This window comes from Pseudopodoces humilis, chromosome 4 (assembly GCF_049639895.1).
Source record: "Pseudopodoces humilis isolate 2021_Gansu_Grassland_sample_001 chromosome 4, ASM4963989v1, whole genome shotgun sequence".
Classification (NCBI taxonomy): domain Eukaryota; kingdom Metazoa; phylum Chordata; class Aves; order Passeriformes; family Paridae; genus Pseudopodoces; species Pseudopodoces humilis.
This window is the reverse complement of record NC_142203.1, coordinates 71,557,825-71,572,436: the sequence shown is the minus strand read 5'-3', so window position 1 is coordinate 71,572,436 and position 14,612 is coordinate 71,557,825.

Genomic DNA, 14,612 nt, shown 5'->3' with positions numbered 1-14,612 from the left:
ACTAAATATTATCATTCCCAGCAGATTTTAAAAATTATCCCTGGTAACCCAATATGCAGTAAAAAAAAAAAAAAAAAAAAAAAAAAAAAAAAAAAAAAAAAAACCAAAACAAAATCCCAACAGAAAAAAACAAACTGAAAAACTCAAATGCTTCCTGAAAATGGATGAACCATTGCAAATGACTGTGTTTGCCTTTGAAATATACTGAAGTGTTATTGAGATTGTTGGTTATAACCCTTTTTTGTTGCATGGATAGTCAGATAAGACATTGTTGACTGAAGCTTACTGTGAATCTGAGAAGGTCACCTTATATGTACTTTCTATTGCTGTTATAGATTCATAGATCTTAAGTCCAAATGGGACCTTGTGTAACTCCTCCTGCATAACACAGGTCAGATAACTTTGCTTGATAATTCTGCATCAAATCAAATTTAAAGCTTACCAAGGAATGCAGATATTACTTTATTTTCTGCTCTGTAATCTCCCTCAACACTACACACATACGTGTGTGTGTCTCTCTCTCTTTCCCAAGACCTCCTTAGATCATACAGAATTCAGAATAACTGCCTATTATAGCTTAGAGCAAAAAAATGGTAAAGGAAAAAAATATAATGGTTAACAGCAGCTGGTCTGAGAGTAAAACAGAGGAACAGAGGCAGTAGGTCACAGAATAGATGTGACAGAGAACAGAAAGTAATGAGCAAGCTCCTGTATTTCCAAGACCTTCATTCAAATTAATGCTTACTATATCAGTAGGTCATAGATGAAAATGAGTTGGGTGGTTCTCCCTCATTCTGGACTGCAGTGAGCATTTGTCAATATCACCACATCTTCCTGAATATCAGGACACATTTAGTCCATCAAGTCCTTTAGGTGCTCTTGACTAGTAGGAAAGTTGTTGGAGTAAGAAGGGATATAAGCAAAAAGTTCATGTTTTGGGATAGAAATATTTTGGTGTGGCTATCACAGCTTTTCTATGTTGGACTAAAAAAACTGTCCCAAATTCTGTATTTTGGGGTTTTTTTTTGTTTTGTTTTTTTTTTATTCCAAGCACTGATACATTCTTGACAGAGAACTTCCTTACTTTTTCATGTTTTTCACAATCTGGTGAAAGCATATATATATATATGTTAATGTATTTCTTTATTTGACTAAATAGGACAACTGAAAACTGCAGCTGTTGTCATTTGATTTGTTAAGAATTGCCCCACAGATATCTGCAAATGAAATATACTCATGTGAGGCATGAGAGAAGTTCATGTATTATCCTGCTTCCAGACTTTTCCTTTTAGTCCTCTAATATCTCAGACAAACTTTTTGTGTGGCTAATGAGCTTGCCAAAACACAATACATAAGTACCAGAGCCTACAACCTAACTGCTGCCCTGGTTATCCCTGAGGTTAAACATTAGACTTTATTGACCCCAGGCCATTTTTTGGCCCCTAATTTTACTTAAGAAGATGTATGAAATTCTCTTCCTCCCCAACAAATAATTAACCTAAAATCACATGAGAAATTAACTAAACACAGCCAGTGAAGTGCCCTTTCGATCAAGTCTCTTTTCAATATCTTAGCCCAGGCTATTTATTGAAGCATGCTAAGAAAAAGACTTATTCAGTCTGTTAGAAATTGCCCATGGTTCATTTTTATGCAAAGAAGACCTCATCTTCTTTAAAGAAGAAAAATTAATTACTAATGAGCATTAAAAAAACCTGAGAAAAATCATTCAGCTTTAGTAACACATCACTGCATCAACTTTGTCAGAGAATTATGAGTAATTTTCATCAAAGCTTATTCAAACTTTTGATGGCCTTTCTTGAGGATGTGGTAGAACTCTGGTGTTACTGAATAATACTACTAATAACATTAATACTATTAATATTATTACCACTTTCAATATTAATAGCAATAATAATAATAATAGTAATAATAATTACTGTTTGTTCCACCTTTCATTAGTGTCCTTATAAACATTATTTAAGACTTACAACATTCCAGACCTTAACTAATCATTCTTTTTTTGTATATTTATCTTTAAAATTGACACTCATTTATTGCTTTGTGATAGTATCAGTTTCTCAAACCCTTCTTCAGTTTCACTACCAGAGGTTTTGCCTTTTTATTAGGAAAATACTATGCAGAGAAGGTTAATTACACTACCCATTGTATGGACCTAATTTAAAAGTCTCTACCAGAGAAATGTAAGTACCTTTGGAGGGAAAATTGAACATGATTTAGTCATTATAGCTGTTTCTCCCATTTACTGGTAAGCCTGGTGAGTTCTGTTCTGTCTGCTCACACCAGTAAATTAAAGGATATGCTTGGACACTGGAAAAGTCAAATCTCTACTTGTAAAAAGTCGGATTCATCCTTGCAGGACATTGCCTAAGGTCATCTGTCATTTCCCATACATCCCTCCCTAAGCAGAATTTAAAATAACAGCTGCAATGACAAGGGGCACTCTTGGGGATCATTTAATTTACTGGTGTGGACGGACCTGTGCAGTCCTAGTTTATATTGTGTAAACATAATGTTAACTCTACTAAAAATTGGCAGCCTCCATATGGAAAATAGTGTCTTAAAGACAGAGTTTAAATACTATTTGGAGTTGTTTGTGATCTGAAGCCTTTTTTGTAGTGAGGAACTTGGGCTGTGTCAGCTGAAACAGACTCTTACATATTTCCTTCTTTACCACTTCTTACAGCAGTAGTCGAGGAACTGTTTTAGCATTGTGCTTGTTCTTTAGGATGAGATCCTAAAACATGCAGCTGGAGATGAGATCAAAGATTGATGAAGTTCTGGTGTCAGCGGGAGAGACTGTGAACAGCTGGGACCATGCTGGAAGGCATAGGAATATGTTCATTTTATGGAGCAGTCTTTAGCTCCCTGGTGAATCTGTTCATAAAGATTTTGGAAATGAATGGAGTCATTGCATTGTACTTCATGACATCCCTTTGGATAGGCTTGGACCTTGTGAGGAATTATACTGTTCTTGATGCTTGACTTAAGTCTAAGAAAGGACCAGTCTAATAAAGCTAATATGGGTCACCTGAGCAGGCTCTCATTTGATTAATATGTGACTTAAAAGAGGGTGAATTTTATCAAGATTATCTGGCCTACTGGACCAGATAATAATGATGGAAGTAGTCCACATTTTCAAATCTGTGTGGAAATGAAATCAGTAAGTTACACAAGAATTGTATTCTGAGTGAGAGCCAGATGGTTTTTCTTAGGTTTTGGCAGATTCTTACTGGCCTACCAGACTTTGACTCTAGTCAACTCCCTGACTTTTAAAGCTGTGTTTAGGTAATGCTGACTGAGAGAGCCTCACCCAGTGTTTCAAAAACTATTTTATTCTACTTTACATTCCCCTTCTGTCACCCCATTCCTTCCATTCTCTTTGTGTCATCTGTAAAGTGTACTTAACTACTCAATAAGGAAGTTCAGAACACCAATGCTGTACAAAGTCATCCAACCATTAATAACAATTTCAAAATGAGAAATTTACCTGGCTAATCAAAGTGTCAGTAACAGTACATCTGATATTACCCAGAGAAACACTGTGTGAAAGAAGGGAATGCCTATGATCCCCTTTGGTGGCTTCAAATTGTGAAATGGGATCAGACCTTTTATTAAATAGCACCTCAAATGGCCTTGAAAAACCCAGAGAGTTAAGAATTGGCCCAGAATTTTCAGCTGAAGTGCTAGGAGACCAAAGTGCTAGGTGCTGGGAGACCAAATAATTTTCCAGTTGCTCTTGTCTGTGCTTAAGACTTCTCCTTGAAAACACGTCTTCAGTGTTCTGCCCTCCACATACGTGCTTGGTTTCTACCTTCTCCTGCTGTCCCATATGTTAAGCTTTTATTATAAGCTCCTTTGATCCCTAAATCCCATTTAATCATATTCATGTCCACTTCCGTGGATCAGTGCACTTCAGTCTTGACTCCTTATCTAACAGAACATTCAAGAGGAAAAATGAAGTCACAGAAGGATAGTTCATATTTCTTTTGTTCTGATAAAGAGACTCCAGAAATGTCCACAAGTGCAGTTTAAAATAAAATATGACTGTCACACTAGGCCGTGATGTAATTCAGATTTTCTCCATAGCTTTAGGAAGTCTGTTTTGGCCAAAAGCAAAATAATAATTTCTGATAAGACCTTGATATTGAAAATATCACTTTAGAGATGGCTAAAGGAGTGTCTTAACAGACTAAAACCAAAATGTGTCATCAAGTCTGGCAGAAATGAGTGAAAGTGAAATAAGTGGACTTATTCCTTAAAAGACAGATAGACAGTTTTGTGGGGTAGGATTTCTTTGTGTAAAGGATTAATATTCCCTGTGTCTGAGCTAAGTAACTAATTAGATGTAGAACCTCATCCCTTCTGTTGTAATCATGTTTTTTTCAGTTATTCCTACTCACTAGTAAAGAACTTCATCACTCTTTTTCCCCTCTGATAAATCTTTGCAATAAAGAAATGAAATAAAAAAAAAAAAGGAAAGGTAAAGGAAAGAAAGAACAAAATAGGAAGACATAAGTTTTTTTCATACCTGTTAGATAAGAAAATAAAAAAAGGAAAGAAGGTTTAAAAGCATTCATAGTATGGTGGATGAAAGTTTGAGAGTAATTGAAAAAAATAGTAATGCTGAATGCTGGCAGAGCAAAGTGACAAAGAGGAAAAATAAAAGGTTAGAAAGAATGGGTTCAGCAACAGAAAAGTTTTAGAATGCTAAATTCTAGTTGAATTATGAGCTCTGGGTGTCCCCGTCCCTTCACTGAAGTTATTGCAGTCATGAACACTCTGTGCTTTAAAATTAAATATTGGTAAATCTAATTGTCTCCTGTGAAGTGGAACCTAGAATTACTATGTCTAAAAGCTGCGGATCAGGGAAGGAGGAGGGGGAAGAATTGGATCTGTAGTCTATAAACAATGCTCTTTTGAGACTCTGAAGAAGCCTTTTAGACACATCTCTCAACAACCTTCTCTGTCATGCAGCCAGTGAGGAGAATCAGAATTATGGTTCATTTCAGCACCTAGCACTTTTTTTTTTCCCCCCAAGTTATCCATAGGCATATTAAAGATATTTCTATATTCCTTCAAAACACACACACACACACACACACTCTCTTCACCTGTCCATTTTCTTAAGTCTTCTCATCCTGGCTATGTTTCAAAGAGCCCACCAGACCCTCATGCCTCACACTGTGTCTCAGACACAAGTGAGGAGAAGATGCTGAGACTCTGTGTTACAGAAGTAAAGCTCTGCACACCTGAATTTTAGTATAATTGCAAGTCAGTTTTTTTGAGGCTTTTTTGCCTCAGATTTCCTTGTTAACTAATTTTTGCCTTGGTTTGGTGACTTTGTAGAATCCGCTATGTTTATGTTTTCCTGTTAGCCTCTATGCAGTACTCAGGTGGTGACATGACCACTGCAAATTCTGCAGTATTTCATCATTTTAATGATAAGTAAGTATCATGATATTCTTTTGGGGTGAACATCTCAATTTCATCTGTAATTCACTCTTTACTGGAAACAAAAGGTTTTCCAAAGTTTGGTTTTGAATTGGGAAAAAAAACCAAAAAACAACAAAAAAACAACAAAACAGAAACAAAAAACATAGATATATTTTTTTTTCAGTGTTGCAATAATTACTTTTCAGACCCTTTGCCACCAAATTGGCAGTTCCAGCCATGGGCTTTCTGAAAGTATGAAGGAGGAAAAAGATAGGAGAGTACATAGAGAGATCATCTAAGACAACTTTATGTGCTGAGATCCAACCAAACTAGCCAATAAAATGTTGGGAGAAAAGGTAAAAGGGACATTAATTTACTTCTGCTTTGTACTGTTTTGAAGCGACTTCTCTAGAGTCAAGGGAACCCTTACCTCCCACTGCCTCATTGCCCCTCCTGGAAAAAAAGAAGTCTGCTTCCAACAGAAAAGAAGAAATAACATATTTACATGAGATTACAAAGTGTTTCTGAAGTTCATAGTAAATTTGAGGCTGTGGAGGGGGGAGCCCAGGGGAAAACCTGTTACTTTATGTCCTTCCTGAAGCATAAAATTCAGCAAAAATTCAATACTGCTGTCAAATGCCAAATAGGCAGGTCGATATGTTAAACAGGAAGTAGTGACACTTCTAAAGAAATAGGCCAAAGCTTACAGCCAGGATGAGATATAAACTCTAATGATTTCACACTTTCATTCTTAGTCCACGTGTTTTCTGACCGAGAAATGGAAAGTGCAGAATTTACAGCCCTCTCTGATGGGATATTCAAGGGTACAATTTCATACTGCAGTTCTTTCAATGCTTGTTATGTTCATTTCATTCTTATTAGAGGTGAATGGAAAGCTAAAACCCTCACTGACACTACATCAAATATGTGAATGGGCAAGACAATCAAGTTTCCTGAATTTTGATATCAGATAAATACATGACCAATTCTACCTGTACTTTCTGTTAAACCAGATATTGAATACATCCTTATTTTAAAAGATTTTCAGAAATTAACCTCTTCTGGCCCAAACCTGAATGTTATAAAACATCCTTGACCTTTTCAGATTTATTTTTTGTTCAGAAGCAATTCAGAAGTTCTGAAAAGTTTTCTGCCTACAGAATTAATAGAGCACTTGAAATACAATGAAATCTACAGTATTAAGGAAAGAATGCTCCTTTTCCTTTCTTTTCTCATACCAGACCTCTATTTTATTTTTATGTATAGTTAGATCTAAAAGACTAGTACTGCTTTTTACTGAATTCAACCAGCAATTATTCTGCTTATTACTGAATTCATCCAGCAATTATGTAAGTGCTGTGTACTTGAATAGAAATAAACAATTCTTCCAAAGTCCTCTAGCATGAAATGAGGCTCTCCTGTATACTTATAAAAGACTTTCGCATTCCAATGAAGTCCTGATCCTATAAATAATATCAGAAATAAGTCCATCTCCATCTCGAAGCTTTAAGATGGGGCAGCAATCATCTGAATGAGATCAGTTTAGAGGTGGGTAGGACTTGAAAGCATAGAATTGTGTTATGTAGTATAATTTAGTTCATCGGCCACTGTTTGCAGCAAAATGGAAAGCAGATCACCCCTTACTCTGATTGTCATGTAGGAGGCTAATTTTTCAAATGCACAGAATTCTGCATGAGTCCCTTCCTTGAAATGATGCTGCTAGACTGGATTGTATTGCTCCAAATGTTTGCTACACTAATAGGCCTCATAATACACCAGGAGTATGGTGCACTGATGCAGATTAACAATATAAAAAGTTAAGCTAGGTTTTATATTAGCATTATTCTTAATGTTAATGTAATGCCAAACTACTAAGGAAGCATTGTTAGAGTGTTAGTACTGTAGATTGTAATGACAAAAGGAATTAGATGGGTTTTCTATGTTAAATCAATCATTAAGTGGTGGTATAATTATTTGCTGTTAGTAAAGCTCTTTTTTCCCCCTATCGTAAAATTGACAGTGTACGAAAGTAATTGCACTGTTTTCATTTCAGCAGGGCTCCTTTAGATTAGAGTTGGGGAGGAAGGATGTGGCACTCCTAATCCTTTTGACATTTCAGGAGGAATGCATGAGTAATATTGCATAGCCATGTAATTAATCAGCCTGGGTATTTGTGGTCTACAAAGCATGTATTTCTACTTGCATTAGGATGGGAAGGGTGAATGGTGGGTGGGAGACTTTCTGCGTTCTGCCTTTCCACTGTTTTAATTACAGTGGGACATTGTCTTCAATAATTTCCTTTGTCAACTTTGTGTGTGCCTTGCATGTTAAGATCATGGCTAGAACACTCTCAGTTGAAATATTTTAAATTGGAATAGAGGTACTTGCTTGTTAGTAAACTTGGGCTTTTATCCTCGATATACTGGCCATCATAAAGGATTTATTGAAACTAGATTTGGGGGTTCTGTCTGTGGAGTGCTGGTATTTTTTGAGGGAATTAGGGGCGTTGGCTGGACGTTTTGTATCTATCTTGTGGAATAAGATTAGCTTTTGTAAGGTTACATAAGGACATGAACTTCCTTCCTTCCTTCCTTCCTTCCTTCCTTCCTTCCTTCCTTCCTTCCTTCCTTCCTTCCGCCACTTCCGCCACTTCCGCCACTTCCGCCACTTCCGCCACTTCCGCCACTTCCTTCCGCCACTTCCTTCCGCCACTTCCTTCCTTCCTTCCGCCACTTCCTTCCGCCACTTCCTTCCGCCACTTCCTTCCGCCACTTCCTTCCGCCACTTCCGCCACTTCCTTCCTTCCGCCACTTCCTTCCTTCCTTCCGCCACTTCCTTCCTTCCTTCCTTCCGCCACTTCCTTCCGCCACTTCCTTCCTTCCTTCCGCCACTTCCTTCCTTCCGCCACTTCCTTCCGCCACTTCCTTCCGCCACTTCCTTCCGCCACTTCCTTCCTTCCTTCTGCCACTTCCTTCCTTCTGCCACTTCCTTCCTTCCGCCACTTCCGCCACTTCCTTCCGCCACTTCCTTCCGACACTTCCTTCTGCCACTTCCTTCCTTCCGCCACTTCCTTCCTTCCTTCCTTCCGCCACTTCCTTCCTTCCGCCACTTCCTTCCTTCCGCCACTTCCTTCCACCACTTCCTTCCTTCCTTCCGCCACTTCCTTCCTTCCGCCACTTCCTTCTTTCCGCCACTTCCTTCCTTCCGCCACTTCCTTCCTTCCGCCACTTCCTTCCTTCTGCCCCTTCCGCCACTTCCTTCCTTCCGCCCCTTCCTTCCTTCCTTCCTTCCTTCCTTCCGCCCCTTCCTTCCTTCCGCCACTTCCTTCCTTCCGCCACTTCCTTCCGCCACTTCCTTCCTTCCTTCCTTCCTTCCTTCCTTCCTTCCTTCCACCACTTCCTTCCGCCACTTCCTCCCCCCTCCTTCCCTTCCTCCCTTCTTCCCTTCCTCCCTTTCTTCCTCACTTCCATCTTTCTTCCTCCCTTGTCTTTCATCTCAATTTTTGACAAAAGTGAAATCTTTTATTTCACAAAATAATGCTTGTGTTTGCTATCCACACCAGAAATGGAATCTATTTAAATCACATTTTAGAATAATACTAGTTCTTCTTGCAATGGCAGCAGCAAGAAACACTTTTTTTTTTATGAAGGGACACATGGTATTTTTCTACAACAGTGATAAGACAGAAGTAGAAGTTGGGAATTACTGAAATTTTGCACTTACCATAATAGGAAAAAACCAGTAAGTCACTGAAAAAAAAAAACTTTTTTCACATTCTTCCTTGAAGAGCACTTGGACCAGCTATGCTTTTTAAAATATATAAGGGACCATTCTACAGAAATGGATGTTTCCTCACAGAGAAAAACACCCAGAGATCTACCACACCTCAAGTCTTCAGCTGTGCTCTCTCTTAGCTGTTGGGGTGATGTCATTAATACCAGCTGACTTGCTCCTTTCCTGGGCTGTAATAGTACTAGCCTTAGTGAAATGAAGGCTACAATATAAGGATTGAATCCTAATGTACTTCATCAAGAGATGACAGAATATGCTACCTTTTCTGCAGTGCTAGGCACAGTTTATGACATATCCAGATTTTGGACAGAACACTGTCTGGAAATCACAGTGGTCATGAACATCAGTTGAAAAGTTGTAGGTAAGTGTGTGATTTGTGGTGTCCTGCAGATAAAAAAAATGTTGGAAAGCTCCATGTTGTATCATGTTAAATAATGAATTAAGAGATGGGAAAATAAAAGAAAAAATGAGAGAATCATCCCTTAACAAATTTTACATCTTTATAACCAGTTTATTTTAACCAATAACATATTTTCAAGGGGATATTTCAAAATATGTGTATGAAGGTACATTCTGTAACATATTAAGCTCTGAAATGGACTTCCAAAACTCACATCAAGAGACTTATTAAACTTCATATAGCCTTTGGTTCTGTTATATAAATATGAAGTCTTTCTTCCTTGTACTAGGCTTAGATGGTTTTCTGTTGCTTTTATGTTTCTGTTTTCAAAACTGTTAAATGGATGCCAATAATAATAATTTATGTGTCTGGTACACGTTGATATTTTTTGGTACATTTGCTCTAAAGATAAGCAGATGGGGGGGTTATTAAATTCTATAAAACTATATGTTTTAAAGAAATAGAATATGAAGGCAGCTTGAAAAGTCATGCTGAGCTGGCCTCCTTTTTAACTGGTTCAGAACCATGATACATGAATTATTGGTAGCATATTTTAAGTTTTATATTGGTTATGGTCTCTTATGGTCTTAATCAATAAATTAACTGAGCTGTGTCAGATGCTTTTCCTCACTTTCATTTACTTCAGAAACAAATAACTTCCAAGCTATCTATTTTCAATTGAAGTCAAACAGTTAAATCATAAAAAAATAAAAAAAAAAATAAAAAAAAACCTCTCTTAAAAATTCCTTGTTGCACAAATGAGAACTGAAAGAATTAACCCTGGATTGTCACTCATCTTTATTTTCACATGTCAAGTCCATAACATGGCAGTCAGATTTGGTCTGTCTGTCTCTCTGTGAATCTCTTTGAGCATGTAATGAGTGCAGCAGCTGACAGAGAATCAGTCATATTCTTAGAAGGTGTTTCTGTTCTCTCACCCTGAGCACAACAGCAATCTTATGGAAGCACTTGAAGGCTCCAGGAGCTTTAGGAGGAGAAGGACTGAAGGGCATGCTGGACAAGCAGCAACAAAAACATGACCAAACCCAGAAGAACACATTGTGCTGGCTCCTTGCTTTAACTCCTTTAAAGCGTGTCCAGGGTGTTTTATTTCACAGCCATCACTCAGGTTGTTGAGGGTGGTCTCAGCACACTCTTCATCCATTTTGTTGCTATCACTGCATGATATACATCTAATAAGAAGGCAAAATTCGTTGTCCAGTGAGGTGGCAAGGAGAGAGCTAAGTTATGTATCAGGTGTTGGACGTGATTATTCTAGTACAAAATATGTACGTACATCCTTGACCTGGGATTCCCACTGAGAGGGGGTGGAGGAATAAAAATGAGATAAGCTACTGATTTTTCACACAGATATCAGTGAGTAAGGTGAGAGTGACCCTTGTTGTGAAATTTTGGCTTAAAGCATCTATATAATCTTGGAAAGTATATCTAGACTTCTAAAAATCAAACTGGACAGGGCATTGATTTCAGAATTGCAGTTTAATAGAAATATGGGCAAACTTCCCAATGTTTTATGCAAGAAACCATTCAGGTAGTCCTATTAAATTTTTTTTTAACTATTCTATAAGTCAAATTTAAGATTCCTAATTGCAGAAATAGAAAGACTCTTGTAAATAAGAAGCTTTAGCATATTGCATATATGTGGCTTGTCCACTAATTAAAGGAAGGGTTCTGGAAAAATCTGGTTGTGTTACAGTACTCAGACCATCATGGAAGTCACACCACAGGAAGGAGTTTGTTTGAGTTGTTGTTTTTTTATTCTGGTTTTTTTTTTCCCATGGCAAGAACACATAAGTATAAACAAATAGATACATAAAGAACAGAAAATGATTCAGCATAAATGAAAAGGTAACCAAGAATACACTTTCTACTCCCCAGCCTTCTTTTTTTGCACAAAACCTGCCATTTGAATCCTAATCATTAACCTACTTCACTCTGTCTTGAACTGACTATAGTGATACCTCAGTCTCTGCAGTTTATACACAAGTACTTAAATAAAATATAATTTTTATAGAGTATCTGTTTCTACAGGAAACTCATTGTGTCTTGAAGTACCTACACCTAGAATCTTAAGAACTGAGGGTAAAGAACTGAGCAGCAGTATGCTCTGAGTTATAGGCCAGTAAAAGAGTAAAGCATGTTTTGAGGACCTTAGTGTAGTGGTGAAATCCAAATCTCCCTCTCCACTTCTGCTTCCTTGTCGAAATCCCAGGAAATTCTTACTCATTTACTGAGCTGGACAACAAGATGCTAGGAGTTTTACCAGTCAAAAGGGTCCTAGAACACAAACCAAAACCAGAAAACAAGCAGTACTGTGCTAGGAGGGGAATATCAGCAAGAAACTAAGGAATTCTGAAAATAAGATGTAGGGATATATTTAATTCATTCAGGAAAAAGTGTACTCATTGTGTTCATCAATGTAGCAATTCTACTTTATTCTATATTATTCTTGATGATATTCTTGCTTCATCCAGACAAAACTTGCATTCTTAAAATATTGATACATGGATGAAATGTTTTCACTGCAAGGCAACACATAAGATAAAACCATTATTTAAAAAAATAATTATAATATTGTATATCATACTTTTAATAACATAGGAAGAATACTCTAGAGGCTTAAAGAAAGAATGCTCTTTTGTATTAAAATTCCTTGACAATTTCTAATCTGTAGCTAAAATTATAGATAATATTCTGTTACACTTGTGGTCACTATGTGCTATGAGTACTGCATGGTTACTTCTCTCTGGTTTTGGCCATGTTTTATCAAAAATATCGTTGAAAATCTAAACTTGTTTGATATCCTTGGAAGATGCTTTCTGCCTCAGTTCCTGATTTGCTAAAGGAGTGTCACAGCTTTTTTGTATGTGACAAGAGAAAATAATAATGTTAATATTCTTTATGAATGCCTCTAAGATCTATGGATAAAAAGACTGCATATATATCAGCATTTTATAGTTGTTGAAATTCTAATAGTATTACGACATAGTTTTTCTGTGTGGTGAATGGATGAGAGGACACAGATAATGATTTGCCAATCTAGACAGAAAAAGAGCAAAATAGCCCATTATCTGCATTTTCATTTGAGAATAGGATGTCCAGAAAGAGCAAAGAAAATTTAATCAAGTAGGCACCATGACTTTTTATTTTCATGAACTTTTCTTTGAAACAAAATGGAAGCATTCATCTTGTTTTGTTGGTATCAGCCCTTTCTAATGCTGCTAAGAATAGTTGAATATTGCAACTTAACATGATAATATCAATATCACAAGATAAATGTTTCCTTTCCATAATGTAAAACAAACCCACAGGCCCTCCAGAGTATCCAGAGAAGCTAGGTACAAGCTGAATTAACCTGCATTAAAACAACTTAATAAATCAAATATTTAAAGCTCTCTGAAACTTTTCAACATTAGTAGTGCTTGCAAAAACCCCATTTAAAACTTGTACCACTGAGTCAGAGTCAGGAAAGATATACTCAGATGCAAGGGGAGTCTTCTGAGCTTGTATTCATAATTATTTTAATTGTGAATGGAACAGTTCTGGTTATCTTTTCTTATAATTAAGTTTTGCATACTGACCTATTTCAAGTATGAGGCATGGGAAAAAATTCCATCCACCCTCATCGGCTGTTTCCTGGATACAAGCCAGTCTTTCGAACTAGCACTAACTCACGAGCAACAGAGAAAGGACAAACATGCCCCCTCTCTCTGCTGATTAGAGGATGCCTCATAAATGCATTCCCTGGACAAGCTTTATAATAGACTCATCCACTTTGTGTTCAATTGTAAATTCAATACCTAGTACTATTAGCTGTTCTATCTGTTGAACTTCATCATGTTAAACATTTGGAAATAAACAGACTGGACACAAACAATAAAAACTATTGTGCATATTTCTTTAAAGTATATGTTGCAACTTGGGATTTTAGGCTCAGAGGTTGTTTTCTTTTTTATTTTCTCTTACAGTAACTTCTTGGTAGCAGCAGAGGATGAGCAAATACATTGTGTGCAAAGGCTGAGTCAATTAGCAGTAGCTGTCGTGTATTGAACTGCAGTTGTTTAAAGTGAGAATATTCTAAATGCAGAGAGCTGATACAGTTGGGGAGAATTTCTGAGCAATGTTTCAGCTTTTTCTAGTTCTGACTTCAAGCATGGACCTTGACAAAGCAGCAGAATGACAACTTGGTAGGAATTCTGTGCCTTATTTCTTAATACTGATGAGCCAAACCTATGGTGAACTCCCATTCCTCAGAGAGAGCCAGAGCCACGGGGTCACACCAAGCCACTCTGTACAGATCAGTTCTGCAGAGTTTTCTAAAAGCATAACCTTAAATCCTACGAAAACCAGTTGTCCATGCTTCAGTCTCCTGAGAAGGCAGCTCCTGCTGCCTCCTGCAGCCCCACTCGTGCTGAAGCTAAGCCATTTACACAGCGCTTCAGAACCAGGTGAGGAGCAGGGAACTTGTGGAAAAGAGATGGAGCTGCTTTATGTACAAACAGCTTCTGCCTAAACTTTTTACTTCAGTAAAGCACACGTATAACTTTAAAGCAAGTCTCAACCCATTTCTGTTAGATTTTTCAGATCCATGTCCCCAAACTCCTTGTGTGCCTTGCACCAGCTGCGCCAGGATGTTCCTGTTAAATGTCTGATGGTGCACATAGAGCTGCCCATTCCCTGCTTTATCAGTGGTCCTGATAATGGAGATGAAGCTGGCAAATTAGGGCTGTCACCACAAGCTTGTGCTTTTCAGCATCTGTCGCTGAAGTTTTCAGCATAACAACCTGTTTTCTACCCAGAAGAGCTTGCCCAGGCATCCTCTAGTGGATAAATGTGTTTATCACACACCTTTTAAGCTTGCTGATGATGCCATTCCTGATTGGGAAGCATCATCCTCTTTGTGAGACTCTAGAAGCTTCTTACACACATGCATATGCACAAATAA